The sequence below is a fragment of the Parasteatoda tepidariorum genome, chromosome 8 (assembly GCF_043381705.1).
Source record: "Parasteatoda tepidariorum isolate YZ-2023 chromosome 8, CAS_Ptep_4.0, whole genome shotgun sequence".
In the NCBI taxonomy this organism is placed as follows: domain Eukaryota; kingdom Metazoa; phylum Arthropoda; class Arachnida; order Araneae; family Theridiidae; genus Parasteatoda; species Parasteatoda tepidariorum.
Genome location: NC_092211.1, coordinates 67,002,472 through 67,019,830, shown reverse-complemented (window position 1 = coordinate 67,019,830; position 17,359 = coordinate 67,002,472). Strand labels below are relative to the sequence as shown.

Here is a 17,359-nt window from a genome sequence, read left to right as displayed (position 1 = left end):
TGTTTTTGTGACCTAAAATAAGTTTGTTAGTCTTATTATTATTATTTTTAATGTTCATTGCTTTTTTTCTCATAAAGTTTCTACAATAAAAGCTCTTCTTCAATGTTTAGATTTTAAACATTATAAGCTAAAATATTCTACAACAATGCATTTTTCGAATATTATTTTGATAGATTTACATCTTGTTTCTAATAAGATTTAATTATTTATTTTAATTCTATATTATTATTGTTATATTTCGTACTTGTTTTTGATTTTCAGCTGAATATTACTTTTGAGAACTGTAATTGTCAACAAAAAAAAAAGTTCTTTATTTTACAAAACTCTATTGCAAATATTTTTCAGTAGATATTAAATGTATAGGCAACTATAATCTATTAATAACTTATAAGTTGCTGTTTGAATCATTACATTCAAAAATTTAAACAAAAAGTTATAAACTTATCCATAAATTATTATTCATAAACAGCAGATGAAAAAAAAATATTATAAGCAATCAAAAATTATTGACTTCCTCATAAATCATTATTTATGAACACTTCGTGAAACAAATTCAAAATTATAAGCAATCAAAACTCATAAACAATAAAAAAAATTATAAATTCATTCATAAATCATTATTTAAAAATAATTATTCAGAAACAGCAAGCAAAACAAATTTAAAATTATATACTATCAAAAGTTATAAACTTATTCATAAACATCACGTGAAACAAATCAATCCCCCAAGGCAATTTCAATAAATCAATAATTAACTCAAAATTATAGTTTGATTAAATCTCTTCATCTAAAATTGTATATCAAGAAGAGTATGTAATCGACGACAAATTGAAGAAAACTTTTACGATGCCAATGAATGTTTTAAAGAAAAGAAATAAGATAATTTGCGTAAATTTCACTTACCACTTTACCCCCCATTGTTCAATCAATCTTCTAATTAGATAATTTAGCAAGTATTTTCTGAAACCTTTAATGGTGGCCGTTTAAATGAAGGCCCGATTATTTGGTGATAGTCAATTAAATCGCAGTAATTCTAATTTTCCTGATGATAGTCGTTTTTGCTGGATTGCCATCATTTAGTTTTAGAAAGCAAAGCGTTTAATGATTGGATTCTCCATTATCACAAACAGTTTTTCAAGATTAATTCCAATTTTTAAATCCAATTGAATTTCTAATGATATCGTGCTTTTTATAGGCAATTTGTTAAATATCTCAGCAAATGTTTTGTAGAAATTTTACTGATTGTATGCTAAATTGAATTGTGATGGATTTTCCATGACTTTCTATAATTTATTTAAAAGTTCAAATATTTTTCATGCTCTACACAAAATCTATTTGGAAGTATTGTAAGAAGTATTTTATTTGGAAGTATTTTAAGAAGTATTTTATTTGGAAGTATTGTAAGAAGTATTTTATTTGGAAGTATTGTAAGAAGTATTTTATTTGGAAGTATTTTAAGAAGTATTTTATTTGGAAGTATTTTAAGATATTAATTTAAAGTTAAATGTAAATTTTTAATTTCTCTTAACTTCAATAATAATTTTACTGACACTGATTACAAATTAATTTTAACACTTTTAAATTTCAGTAATAGTTTTTCTTTTTTTTAAAATAAAGTTTACATATTAAAATTACATAAAATTGAACTTAAGTAACTATGCAAAATTGAACTTACGTAATTACTAAGATTTTGACGTATTTTAAAAAGTTCAGTAGAAAACAAAAAGAGTTTTACTGTTTAAAAAGAGTAATTAAAAACAAGTTTTACAGAAAAGAGTTTTGTTGATGTGTTTCTTATAGCCATCGTTGAACAATAGACATAATTTTGGATTTACGACTACAAATGCTCAAATCCGGAGACTTGTAATTTTGAACCCAATCCAGAAGACAAGGGAACTCCTAAAGTTCATTGTAACCCAAAAAGTATCCAAGTATGTCATTATTATTCACTAATATACACGCCTTTTTTAATAAAGTAAAGATAATAAAAAAGAACGCACTGGTTTGTAACGAAGATTCTATAAGTCAGAATATCGTTTTCCAATTTTCTATTTTAAACTTCATTTGAATTGTATTAAATTATTCACCTTTTGAATCGTATTAATTTGGGCTAAAATTTTAATGATGCAAACGAGAAGAAACAACATACTTCTTAGTGGAAACCATTCTACACAAAGAGCAATCATTTTCTAATTTAATAAATTTAATATCATTTTTTTCATAACCGTTCTTTAAATACCGACCCAATTTTGGATTTACGACAACTAATGTTCAACTTCGTAGTCTTGAAAATTTTGAACCCAATTCTGAAAACAAGGCAACTCCTGGATCAAGTATTGGGAAAAATTTGGCTTTGTGGAGGACTTTTCAGTGGAGATAACCCACATCAGCTGTAAAAGGTGAGGAAAACCATGAAAACCTTCCATGATTAGCCTGACCGCAAGGGGACTCTAATGAAGATACCACTGAGAATATTTTAGGTCAGCACTGCGGTCGATGCGAGCCGGGTGCGGAATTCGAATCGACCAGCCATTAATGGGATTCGAACTCGGTTCACATCATTTCAAAGCAATCGCTCCATCTCCTGAGCCACCACGACTCTTTCACTGATATTGAGTTTAAAACAACTGGCATCAACAATTTAAATATTTTTAAAGTATTTATTTTTGAAATTTTCAACCTCCCTCTCATCCCTTGTCAGCAAAAACAAGCAATCACAAACCCCCTCTCATGCTTATGTAGGGAAATTGCAACACCAGCATCCCAGGCTTTTACTTAACTTTAAATCTAAGAATCGAATATTAAGATTAAATTAAAAATAAAGATGTAATTGCATCAATGCATATTGTGCAATCTTTGCATAAAACAAAATTTACCTTCTAATGCAATTGATAAAATTTTAGGCAAAATATTCCTTTATGAGTAAAATATTCCATTTTAAGTAAAATGTTCCCTTGTGTTTTTATTTTGTGTTCAAAATTGTTTAAACCTCAAACTCTTCAAAGAAATGTTTCACCAATTTTTTCTCTTTCCCAGAGTTCAAGTTATATTTCACATTTAAAATTTTTCCATTTGTGTAATTTTTTATTTATTGAGCTTTTAGAGAAAATTTTGAAAATATGAGGATTTTAATGTCTTACGTAAGCATTGCTCATACTCCTTCATAGTCGTCAGCAAAAATTAGCTAATCACAAGCCCTCTATTATATCCCTCTGTGCTTAATATTTCAATAACTCCTATTGTACATTATACCATTTTTTGAAAACGTTAAACTTATACACTGTACACTTTAAAATAATTTGAAGAATACAGTTACTTTAATATTATTTATGAGACCATGCAATGACCCTTCATTGAATTATTTATAATACATTTTTAAACAATTTGAACTACAATTAGTTTACCAAGTCTAAAAAGTGCCTCTTTATACGACTGTTTCTGACATAATTTAAAATAACTTAAACTAAAGTTTGTTTCCAATAGTTAAATACCCATAAAAAGACTCTTTTTTAAAATAAATCTTTATTTCGAAGAAAATTGAGAAATACAATTAATTTACTATAACGCATAATCCAAGAAACGCCTTTCTACCAAATTGTTTCTCGTATACTTTTACATAATTTAGCAACAATTATTTTACAGTAATTATATGTTCATAAAACGTTAGCTTATTGAAATGTGTGTTAGAAAATTTTAAAAATTTGAATTATATCATTAGTTTAATTTAATTAAAAAAAACAATAGAAATCTCTTTGCCGAATTGTTTCTAATATATTCTTCTAATCATTTTGAACTAAAATTAATTTCCTATCATTCAAGAATAACAAAACATTTCTATATAAATATGTTTACAACATACTATGTACTTTTAATTAATTTGAAAAATACAATATAGTTTGCTTTACCTCAAAAACCATGAAATGTATCTTCATAAAAAAAGTTTCCAGAACTTTTAAACAATTTGAATGATACATTTTGCTTGTGTCATAAAAATTTAATTTTCAGGTTCATTCATTAATAAAAACAGATAAAGCGTTTCGTGATGAAAATGTTAACAATACAATTATTTTTATTTTATTTCAAAAACCTTAAATCTTCTTTTAATTAAAACCTTTCCAATACCTTTAGACAAATTAAATAACAAGTTTAGTTTTTTTTCCTCATCAAAATAATTGTTCAGGTTCATGTATATATAAAGACAAAAAGACAAAACGTTTCTTTACTGAAATGTTTACAATGCAACTATTTTTTCATTTCATAAACCTTAAAGCTTCCTTTAAATGAACCTTTCCAATACTTTTAAACAATTTAAATAATAACTTGAGTCCCCCCCCCCTTCAAAATTAATGTACACGTTCATGCATATAGACAAAACGTTTCTTTGTTGAAATCCTTTTAAAACAATTATTATTTCATTACAAAAATCACAAATCCACTTTTATCTAAAATCTTTCCAATACTTTTAAACAATTTAAATAACAACTTTAGTAAGGGATTTTTTTTTTGGATTAAAATTATTGTTCAGATTCATTCAATGATAAAAGCAGATAAAGCGTTACTTTATTAAAATATTTACAATGCAATTTTTTTTCATTTCAAAAACGATAAAACGTTTTTTTACTAAAACGCTTCAAATGCTCTGAAGCGATTTAAATAACAACTTTTGTTTGTCGCATTAAATTTCAATGTTTAGGTTCATTAATTAATTAAAACACATAAAACATTTATTTTTTAGAATGTTTACAATACAATCAAATCGCTCCATTTCAAAAACCGTAAAAGATTTCTTTACTAAAGGGTTTACAATACAATTATTTTGTTTCATTTTAAAAACCATAAAAAGTCTTTTTACTAAAACGCTTCCAATACTCTGAAACAATTCAAGTAACTTTAGTTTGTCTCGATAAAATTCAATGTTCAGGTTCATTCTTAAATAAAGACACGTAAAACATTTTCTTAATAAAATATTTACAACACAATCAAATCACTTCATTTGAAAAACCATAAAAGGTTTCTTTATTAAAGGGCTTACAATACAATTATTTTGTTACATCTTAAAAACCATAAAAAGTCTTTTTACTGAAACGCTTCTTCTTATTAAATCGCTTTCAATACTCTTAAACAATTTGAATAACAACTTTAGTTTCTTTCATGAAAATTCGATATTCAGGCTCATTCATAAATGAAGACACATAAAAAGTTTCGTTATTAAAATTTTTACGATGCAATCAAATCGTTTTATTTCAAAAACCATAAAAGGTTTCCTTATTAAGAGGTTTACAATACAATTATTTTGTTCCATTATAAAAACTCATAAAACGTCTTTTTACGAAAACGCTTTCAATACTCTGAAACAATTTGAATAACAACTTTAGTTTCTTTCATTAAAATTCAATATTGAGGCTCATTCATTAATAAAGACACATAAAAAGTTTTTTTATTAAAATTTTTATGATGCAATCAAAAAATTTCATTTCAAAAAAACATAAAAGATTTCTTTACTAAAGTGTTTACAATACAATTATTTTGTTTCATTTTAAAAAACCATAAAAAGTCTTTTTACTAAACTGCTTCCAATGCTCTGAAACAGTTTAAATAACTTTAGTTTGTCTCATTAAAATTGAATGTTCAGGTTTATTCATTAATAAAGACACATAAAACGTTTCTTTAATAAAATGTTTACCACACAATAAAATCGCTTCATTTCAAAAAACATAAAAGGTTTCTTTACTAAAGTGTTTACAATACAATTATTTTGCTTCATTTTACAAACCATAAAAAGTCTCTTTATTAAAACGCTTCCAATACTCTGAAACAATTTAGATAACTTTAGTTTGTCTCATTAAAATTCAATGTTCAGGATCATTCTTAGATAAAGACATATAAACGCTTCCTTAATAAAATGTTTGCAACACAATCAAATCATTTCATTTCAAAAACCATAAAAGGTTTCTTTATTAAAGGGTTCACTATACAATTATTTTGTTTCATTTTTAAAAACAAGAAAACGTTTTTTACTAAAACACTTTCAATGCTCTGAAACAATTTGAATAACAACTTTAGTTTGTTTCATTAAAACTCAATATTCAGGTTCATTCATCAATAAAGACACCTAAAACGTTTCTTAATTAGAATGCTTACAATACAGTCAAATTGCGTCATTTCAAAATCCATAAAAGGTTTCTTATTATCAAGTGTTTACAATACAATTATTTTTTTTTCACTTTTTAAAACCATAAAGCGTCTTTTTATTAAAAAGTTTCCAATACTCTGAAACGATCTAAATAACAACTTTAGCTTATTTCATCAAAATTCAATGTTCAGGTTCATTCGCTAATAAAGACTCATAAAACGTTTCTTTAATAAAATGTTTACAACGCAATCAAATCGCTTCTTTTCAAAAAACATAAAAGGTTAATAATTGTATTGTAAACACATAAAGTGTTTACAATAAAATTATTTAGCTTCATTTTAAAAACCATAAAATGTCTTTTTACTAAAACGCTTCCAATACTCTGAAGCAATTTAAATAACTTTAGTTTGTCTCATTAAAATTCAATGTTCAGGTTCATTCGCTAATAAAGACTCATAAAACGTTTCTTTAATAAAATGCTTGCAACACAATCAAATCGCTTCATTTCAAAAACCATAAAAGGTTTCTTTATATTAAAGGGTTTACAAAACAATTACTTTGTTTCAACTCAAAGATCATGAAACGTGTAGCTCTCTGAATTAAGATTTACACAATTCCGATGTATACAAATTTAAGAGTTTCATTTTCAATACCGTTATTATTCAATCTAAGCGGAGACAACATGAGGCGTCAATCGCCTCTACTAGGTAGGGGGGGTTGGCAATTCGAAACAATTGTTGATCTGTCCTACCATAAAGTGATACTCGATGACGGTTTGCGGGGAGTTTAGGGCGTCTCCTTTTTTATAAATGAGTGCGAAAACTGAAGCGTGCATCTCAGCGTCCGCCTATCCCCTGCAGGTACATAGGTATGTTTGAATATGTAGATGAAATGTGGGCTGATCACGGCACGCCAATGTATAGGCCGACATAATTAGCCGGAACTCGGAACCCCGCGGCGGAACTTGGGTATTCCTCATCAAGCATCTGCACAAAGTACCCAAGTGAACTTTTAAAAAAAAAATAGATATTATGGAAACGATTTTATTACTTTTGTATGGTAAAAATGCCGGCTTCTTTCTTTAATGTTTTATTTCTTGAAACAATGGGTTTCTTGAAATTAAGTCTAAATGGGTGTATTTAGTGGAAAACGTGATTCTAAGGAAAGTTTGTGGGTTGGAAATAAAGTTTGCAGCCGGCAATGATGTTTAAATAATACTTTTAACCCGGGAGGGAAAATGCGTCGATTAATTTTTTTATTAAGCTGTTTTTGCCAACAAATTCTTATTACCAAAAAGGGAAAAAATTGTTTGTTATGTAATGAAACTGTAATGGTTAATGTCGACATTGATATACATGGTAAATGTAAACACTAACGTGGAGTGCGTGAAATATTTTACGAATGTTGATATTTGCATAGAATGTCTAAAATATTACTAATTATTTAAAGTATTCTATGTGATTACATTCACATAGAATGCTTGAAATAATTAGTAAATATTGGATATAAAGTTTGCAGCTGGCAATGATGTTTAAATAGTACTTTTGACCAGGAAGGAAAATGCGTTTCTTTACTTTTTTACTAAACGGTTTTTGTAGAAAAATTCTTATTACCTAAAAGAAGAAAATTTTTTAGTTATGTAATTAATGTTAGTTATGGTTAATGTCGCCATTGATATGCATGGTAAATACTGGTATTCACAAAGAGTGCATGAAATATTTTACGAATGTTGATACTTAAAAGAATGTCTAAAATATTTGGTGAATGATTACATTAACATAGAATGCTTGAAATATTTGGGTAATGTTGGCATTCACACGAAATACTTGACAAGTGTTTAGTACATTCATTAAAAAAATGCTTAAAATACATGTGTTGCATGTTGACATTTACATAAAATGTCTAAAATATTTGTAAATGTTTATATTAACATAGAATTCCTGAAATATTTGGTGAATACTGACATTTGCATGATTTTCTTAAAATTTTATTTTCATAAATTTAAATTTATATCGATGCATATCTTCCAAAAAAAGAACAATATATGTATATATATATATATATATATTGTGTGTGTGTGTGTGTGTGTGTGTGTGTGTGGGCACTTTTCGACTGTAAACTGGTCCCGTTTTTAAGTGAAGAAAGGTTCCTTGCTGCCTTTGGATCAGCTATAGGATAGAAACTAAAACTATTAAAAACTAAAACTGATACTAAAATAAGGTGGATGATTGTTAAACAAAATTTTACAATTTTACAAAATAAAAAAATTTTACAATCTCCCACATACGCCACCACTCCAAAAATTTGAAGTACATCATTTCGATTTTTTTTAGTTTAAATAACTACTTTTTGCAGTAAATTATTAAATGGAATATTTATTTAGAAAAACATTTATTTTCAATGCAGTTGCTGAAGAAAAAGCATAAATAAGGAGTATTGTAGTGCCCTTAAAGAAATAAATTAAATTTGATAATTGCAAATGGAATAAAATTCCTTCTTGTGTGAATAACTATGTTTCAAAAGCAATGACCTCACGAACCAGTCCACAGTTCAGCGCCTAAATCTCGAGAAATGGTTATCTATTTCAAAAATAATGATTGACAAAAATAGACAGTATTGAGTGTAAACATTGTTCATTGTAATTATCCGATAAATTTGCAAAAATAAATAAATAAATGTGAATAAAGAAAATAAGCACTGTGTCAATGTTATTTCACTATGAAGGGCCGTTCGAATATTACGTAAGCATANGTGAAGATAGGTTCCTTGCTGCCTTTGGATCAGCTATAGGATAGAAACTAAAACTACTAAAAACTAAAACTGATACTGAAATAAGGTGGATGATAGTTTAACAAAATTTTAAAATTTTACAAAATAAAAAAATTTTGCAATCTCCCACATACGCTACCACTCCAAAAATTTGAAGTACATCATTTTGACTTTTTTTTAGTTTAAATAACTACTTTTTGCAGTAAATTATTAAATCGAATATTTATTTAGAAAAACATTTATTTTCGATGCAGTTGCTGAAGAAAAAGCATAAATAAGGAGTATTGTAGTGCCCTTAAAGAAATAAATTAAATTTGATAATTGCAAATGGAATAAAATTCCTTCTTGTGTGAATAACTATGTTTCAAAAGCAATGACCTCACGAACCAGTCCACAGTTCAGCGCCTAAATCTCGAGAAATGGTTATCTATTTCAAAAATAATGATTGACAAAAATAGACAGTATTGAGTGTAAACATTGTTCATTGTAATTATCCGATAAATTTGCAAAAATAAATAAATAAATGTGAATAAAGAAAATAAGCACTGTGTCAATGATATTTCACTATGAAGGGGCGTTCGAATATTACGTAAGCATATTTTTGAACTGCCCCTTCCCTCTTGTCAGCAAAAACAAGCAAATTATAAATCCTCTTTTATACTTACGAAAGAAAGTTAGGAAGCTAATTCATAGATTTATGCGAATAATAATGTCGCGAGTGACATTGATTAAAGATTCCATTTAAAAACCATACATCGATATTTTTTTTTAATTGTTGAGTAGCCTTATCCATAAAAGCAAGGCCAAAAACGCGCATCAGACCAAGTTAGCATAAAATATTTTCTGCTGAAGTTGGCGGTCGCCAGAAGAAACATTATTTCGCCAGAAATTTTACGACTGAGCATATATCATAAGGACAAGAAAGGATTTCTTATTCTATGTCTTACATTTCTTAACTTCCGAATTGGAAACTTTAGATGCAAAAAAAAAAAGAAACATCCTTAAATTAACTCGGGTAAGACTATCATAAAGTAGAAAAAAAGACCACCCATATTACGAAAAACTAAAAGAAAAACTACCTCCAGTGTTGAAGTGTCACATTAGTTACTTTTGACGTTAAAAAAGCGTTAACACAAGACTCTTCTCGAACAGAAACTAAAGTAACATTTTGAAACATATGTTGCTTGTTGTTCTTTCAACTTACATTTTAACAGAATTCCGACGTATACGAACTGGTTTAAAATGTTTATCTGTTTTTTAAGCAGACTAACAAAGGAATTTCTAAGCTGACCTTCAAAGAATTTAAATAATTGTTCTTTTTTTGTTTTTATAATAGCATTGAACAGCTTTTGAGCTTTTTTATCATTCAAATTTTTACGAAACTTGCTCTTTAGTAATATAAAATGTCCATTCGAACTGGTAATATTTTATTTATTTATGGAAATTATCAAAAAAATAAAATTCTCTTTTCGTCAGAGAAGTGTGGATAAAAGGAAGAAACGTTGAACTTTTATTTTACTTTTTCAGCTTAATTAACAATTTCTGTTTACATTACTCTATTAAAAGGAAGCTATACCACGGGCGAAATTCTTAACTGCAAATTCTCCTTTACCGTCATAAGCAATTTAAAATTTAAAGTATAGAAAAAGTGAGATTAGTCAATTCTAGAAAAAAACCATAAAGTTTCAAAACTGAAAAAAAAATTTCAAAATTTCAACACACAAATTAATTATGCCAGAATTAAAATTACGCAGCGTGGAAGTTATTCCGCAACAGTTTGTTTGAATTTTGATATTTCATAAAAAAATTTTCAGCTCTTCAAATTTCAAGGTTCACCTGAACTCACCGTACTCTAAACTTTAAATTTTAGAATAATAATTAAGGGGAAATAGAACTTTACATGAAAAGTTTCTCCCATGACGCTGTCATAAAAGGCCCTTCCTCATTTCAAAATTTTTTTTCAGAATTTCAAACTTCATGATTCACTTTAGTTTTACCTAAACTCACTGTTCTCCAAACTTTAAGTTTTAGAACATCAATGGAGGGAAAATAGAACTTGACATGAAAAGTTTCTCCCGCGATATAGCGCCTTCATAAGAGGCCCTTCCTCATTTCAACATTTTTTCAGCTTTTCATGCTTCATGGTTCACTTTAGGTTAACCTGAACTCACTGTTCCCTTAACTTTATATTTTGTAATACCAATGAAGGGGGAAATAGAACTTGACATAAAAAGTTTCTCCCGTGGCATGGCGTCCTTCTTCAGCATTTTCAGTTGCATTTTGCAGCATTTCAAACTTGATGGTTCACTTTAGGCTTACATGAACTCACTGTTCTCCAAACTTTAAATTTTAGAACACCTATAAAGGGCAGATAGAACTTGACATGAAAAGTTTCTCCCGTGGTATAGGCCAATTTCACTATCATTACAAAATCAAATTTATAGTATACAAAGTATAAGTTCTATAGTTCCTTGAGTAGTGAGCAAATTTGAAAATATATCACCTTAAATAGTTTTTACAATAGCTTTTACAGTAATAAATAACTTAAATAATCAGCAAGAAATATTTTTCTAATTTAGAAATTTAACAAAACCGAAGTGAATAGAAGTTAAATATTATAAAATTATCTATCACGATTCACAAATTTAAGTAAATCTTATTAAGAGCATAAATATATTTATCATACAACTGAAAAGCATACATACCTTTTATAACAGTTTACATGAGTAGTTTGTCAGGTCAATCCAGCAACAAGATTAAAATTACTTGTCAAATAATCGACCACAATCAATATCCCAGATCAATCAGTAAAAGAAGATTGAAACTTACTTGGCATTAAATGAGCTATGATCAGTTTGCCAACTCAATCCATAGCAGATAATCGACTATGATCTTGGAACTTGTTCTTCCGCAGATACTGGAATCGATAGCTAATTCTACACTGTAAAACATTCCTAATCAAATTATGGTAAAACTAGCAGCACTCAACAGTAAAATCTATTTTTATTATTCTTGCTAAGATTTAATTACACTCTTTAAAATGTGTATGTATAATAATTATTCACATAATTTTTTAATTTTTTTTTTTAACGTCAATTCAATTCACACAATGCTTAGAGTTTTTCAATTCTCATGGATATTACACCAAATTTTTTACAATGTAGGATTGCTATTAAGCATTAAGAATTTTGTTTAAAATATGATATCTGTGACGTGATAATTCTTGATGATACCGATTTAATCCGAAGTTATTGCACGTACTTATCAATGATTATTCTTTCTTGATTTCTATGTCAGGTGAATACAAGTTAAACTGCTTAGATATATTTCGTTGTATATAGGAACATAGTTTTCGAAATAATATTTTTAAAGCTATTAGAAAGCATTTATACTTTTAAAACGCCTTTCTATTGACATAAATCAATATTGACATAAGTCAAGCAGGAATTAAAAAGGATAAATTTGAAGGGCTGTGCTCTAAGTGTTTCTTTACAGTGCATTTTGATAGTTAATACTGGGACAGTTTAACTGTCCCAGTATTAACTGTCAAACAGTTTTATTAATAGACAGTTTTTACTGGGGCTGTTGAAGATGTAATTGGTATCAAATCATTTTTGTCAACAAAAAAAAATTTTTTTTGTCGAATTTTCGTGGTTAGTTTGTAATAAACCTATATATCAGCTGTTATTTTCAATTTGTTTTTTTAAATTTCCTTATACTACTTTAGATTTCACTTTTTAAATGTGTTTATTTCTATAAACTTAAAAGAAAAGAATTTCTGAATTCCTGCTTACCATTTTCATTATCTTTTTAAATTACGTTTTCGTAAATATATAGGAAGAGCATACTCAATGAGTGTTATTACATACATGCATACATATTCTTCTTCACTCCGAATTGAAGCATAAGGCTTCTATCATAGCTTTCCATCTCATTCTATTTGTGGCCAGATTATTTTGCCTCTCTCCATGTCTTTCCTATTGTTTTCAATTCACTTACTATCACCCTGCACTAAGTATTATTTAGGTCTTTTTTTTCTATAGCACTGAGGGTTCCAACCAAAAATTTGCCTTCGTGGAGGACTTTTTGATTTACCCAATCCGCATTTGCTTTACATAGAGAGGAAAACCACAAAAACCTTACACAGTTAGCCTAACGGCAAGGGGATTCTAACCCATGATCCCACTACCACTGAGGATAGTTTATGTCAGCACTGTGGTCGTTGCAAGCCGGATGCGGATTTCGAATCAACCTGCCATTGCTGGGATTCGAACCTGAACATCCGAATTTGAAAAGATCAAGCATAGCTGATCAAGCAATATTGATCAAGTTAATTTGGCAAGATCAAGTAGAGCCGGGATAGCCTGGTTGGTAGCACATTAGGCCCATGTACAAAGAGGTCGTGGGTTTGAACCCCACCGGCCGAAGACTGCTAGTGTAGTAAATGGTGAATGATGCACGTTAAATCTGCCGAGTCACGAAGTCCTCTTTATTCACATTGCAAATTATACCTCAGGGGGTCGAGGAGTTTCCTTGTCTTCTGGATTGGCTCAAAATTACAAGGTTGTGGAGTTGAACATTAGTAGTCGCAAATCCGAAATTGGATCGGCTGTTTAACGACTCTTATAAAATAAAAAATAGAAAAATATCCAGTATTTGTATAAAAACAACGAAACATTTGTTCCTCCCGGTAATCCTTTCTACATGACCCGAAATTAAAATATCACAAATTTTTATTGTTTTCTTACAAATTGCTCAATCCATTTTCAAAATAACTAAAAATATAATTAAGAAATCCTTAATTTTGGAAATATATTTCATTTCAATTTTTTTTTCTCCACTTCTATTAGTTTAATTAAGAAATTGTGTAAAAGTACTTAAATGTAAATTTAATTTTACTGCAAAATTAAAATTTAATTTAAATTTATTACTTGTTTTTAAAAATGAATGTCTCTCAGGAAGTAGTAAAAATTTCTGAAGATAAACTTGATTAAACCCATTCAGTCCGAAACCCCAAATTTTTTTTTGCAAATTTTGAGCAAAATATTCTTTAGGAATTTTCTATATTTTCCTTTTGTGTTCAAAACTCTTCATGTATGGAATTCTCCAAAGAAATATTTTGCAATTTTTTCTGAGCGCTTGAATTCATCTTTCATTGCAAATTGCATTTTTTTATATTGCATTAAAAAAACTGAAAAAGGCCTTTTCCAATATTTTAATGCCTAAAGCTGCATTGCTCACTCAACTCTTATCCCTTGTTAGCAAAAATAATCAAATTGCATACACCCTACTCCCGCATAGACCCATATTCCTATATTCTCAAAACTGATTATGGTATGAGTTTTGCATGTAATGCTAAGTATATTTGTAATTTGGAAAAATATGAATATGCTGAAAATTTTACAATAGATACTGCTTTTTTGAAAAATACTGCATAGAAATTTTAAGAAATATAAGAAGAGGATAATTAGACAATTTTGGTCAATATTGCTATTAATATACTGCCAAATAAGTAACGTTTAAAATAAGAAATAGTATTCTAATTATTGTATTGTATTGTTAGAATTTAAATTATTCTTTCATCCTCAGTCACCCCCTCCTAATACTTTTTTTTAACATAAATTTTCTTTTCTTTAAGAGCACATTGAATTTCTCACGCTATTGTTTATTTTACAATTTCAAAAGCAATCCTTTACTTTGTTTATTTTAGTGACGTCCAATAGATGGCGCTATCAATGCTTTGAAAAAGACGAATTCTTATCGTTTGTATTTGAGTTGTGCAGGAAAAACATATTTAAGGAATTAGAACATCTCAATGCGCAAAAATAGCATTGATTGATTTAAATATTTTTAAAAACAATTTTTAAAATTAAAATTAAATGTAATTATTATTTTTTATTTAATTTGCGATATTTTGAAATATTTAAAAGGAAGCAACTTAGAAAAATGGAAATGGGAATGATTGATTTGATATCTTCTTCATTTCTCACGGAATAACACACTTAAATTTTTTTAAAAACATATTTTTGGTTAAAAGTAGAATTTTATAAATAGCAGTTTTCATGTAAAGTAAAAAAAATCAGGTAATGGGATTCTCAATTTTGACTTCATTCAAAAGAAATTGATTTAAAGTGTTCTTAAATTGCATTTATGTTGAACCATTATGTAAACCTTTTAAAAACTATTAATGATATTGAAGATTGTAAGTTGAATATAACGAATATATTTGAGATTGAATCGCTAAGTGAAGAAGAATCAGCCACTTAATTTGTATAGTCATCTTAAAATTGTTGTGTAATGAGCCTTAATATTTTCTTAGTTTAAAAGTTATCTTTAAAAAAATGGACTGTGCTAAAATATTTAAGCGGGTTCTTTTCGTTTTCTTTTCTTGCCTCGATATTTTTTCTCGTGGTGCGCATGCAATTATTTCCTTAAAAATAGTTAAAAGAGTGTCTTATTAGTTTCCATTTTCTTTTATGCAGCAAAATCTTGACAAACGTATAAAAAGTCTAATTTTAACAATCATTAAAAATCCTTATCATTAAAAACCACGGTAAATAAGTTTCCAAAATTCATTAGAAATATTATTTAATAAAAATAAAGATAAATAAGGGATATCTTTTAAAGTTTTTAGAATCAAGAAAACACAAATATTTATTTTTCTAAACAACAGTAATTCGCAATTGAACTAAGACAACTTTTGCTGGCGAAGAAGACTTGATAAAGTTTTTGCAAAAGATTTTTTCCAGTAAATCCAACTTTCTGCTTTAGCAATTGATTTTTGGTATAATATATGAGATTTAACATAATTTTGATAAATAAATAATGGAAAAATGGCCTGATTATGATCGTCATGATTAAATTCTCGAAAAATTAAAATTGTTTGTTGAAAAACATTCAAGTAATCATTGATTTTTAGTAACTGAATAGTTACATAATTTTTTTCTTCCAATTACAGTGCATACTAAAAATAAGTTTGTATATAATTATTAGCACATTTGAATGTATTTTTCAAATCATTGTGAAATAAGGCTGTGATATTGCGTTGTAAAGTTTCGATAATATTACTGATTATCAGCCAAAACTGATTACTGTTTCGTGTAGTTTCTTTTTAAACTATTGGTTTGGTAATATATTATTACATTATATATATATATATATATATATATAATGTAATTGTAATAAATGTTTATTTCAATTTGACATCGCTTAGAAGTGAATGTAAACCTGAAAATGTGCATTGTTTGTGGGTAAATATAAATTGAACGATTGTATCAGTATTTTTAGAAGAGTATAATGCAATACTTTTATGAAAATCTTTATCATGCGATAAAAATTACTCTATAAAAAATTTAATCGTTCCATTTTTATTAAAAAAAACATATTTTAGGTAAATTGAAGTTCTCATTGAAACTCAANTTAGAAGCTTTAAAATTTTTTTAAACAAAAGCAGTCAGATAAGTAATTTAAAAAATACATTTGAAATAAAAAACAAGGGGAAAAAATTACTGCAACACAAATATTATAAAAAATTTACTTACGGTGTTGTAATTCGTAATTAGGAAACAAAACCGACAATATGAATGGGTAAAATGTTAACCGGTAGCACAATGTTTTTGAAAAATCGTGATTTCTGACGCAGCTGGAATAAAAATTAAAACTGTGTTAGATTTTTTGGAATCTTAACTTAATTGTGAAATAATTATGAGATTTTATTGTCGAAAAACGGAAGTTCTTCCACCGAAGAGAAAAATAAAATAAAAAACTGTCTTAATCTTGAAGTAAATCTATAATTTGATATTACATAAATACCATCTTAAAGTAAATAATTATTAGGACTTTAAAACCGACAAAAAGCTAAAATATTTCTAAAAAACTTTTCAACTCTTTAAATTTTCCAAAAACATCATTAAAATGCTTTTATTTTCGTTTATTTGTTTATTTTTATGGATATATGCAGTACAGTATTTGCGTAAATAGATCAATTGATTATACGAAAATCATGTTCGCTTTGAGCTTCAATAAAATACAACACATTAATTAAAAAAGGGAGATTCACCATTTATGAAATACGTATTCATTATAACCGTCTGTCAACGTTTTAGAGTTGTTTACCTATTTGGCGAAAATTTTTGCACCAAGAGGAAATTCATTTAAATCAAGAAATAATTTTTAAATTTTGCAAACTATACAACGAAGTTTTTTTCCAAGAATTTGTGTCAATAATATTTAAAATAATACTGAAAATGCTTTTATTTGCACAAATTTATGACTCTTTTTTTATTGACATTTTGCTTCATTTCATAATTAGTATAGAAAAAGTTTGCTAAGTACCAACACCCTAAGTTCCGGTACTTTTTAACATAAAATTCACTTTTGATATAAAATTTTACGGCACAAAGAATCTGAAATACCATATTTTCTACAGTAGCATTTACTAAAAAAATCACTGAAGTA

General features: G+C 27.5%; 1 protein-coding gene across 1 annotated transcript in view; it reads right to left on the bottom strand.

Annotated features, from left to right (window-relative positions):
• Positions 1–16,544, bottom strand: part of LOC107443599 (E3 ubiquitin-protein ligase MARCHF3-like) — a 100,378-nt gene extending 83,834 nt beyond the window's left edge. The window contains exons 1-2 of the mRNA XM_043047002.2: positions 16,444–16,544; positions 11,732–11,843 (exon numbers count right to left, since the gene is read on the bottom strand). The gene's annotated coding sequence lies outside the window, so the exon portion shown is untranslated. The remainder of the gene's footprint in view (positions 1–11,731; positions 11,844–16,443) is intronic.
• Positions 16,545–17,359: the final 815 nt, after the last annotated feature.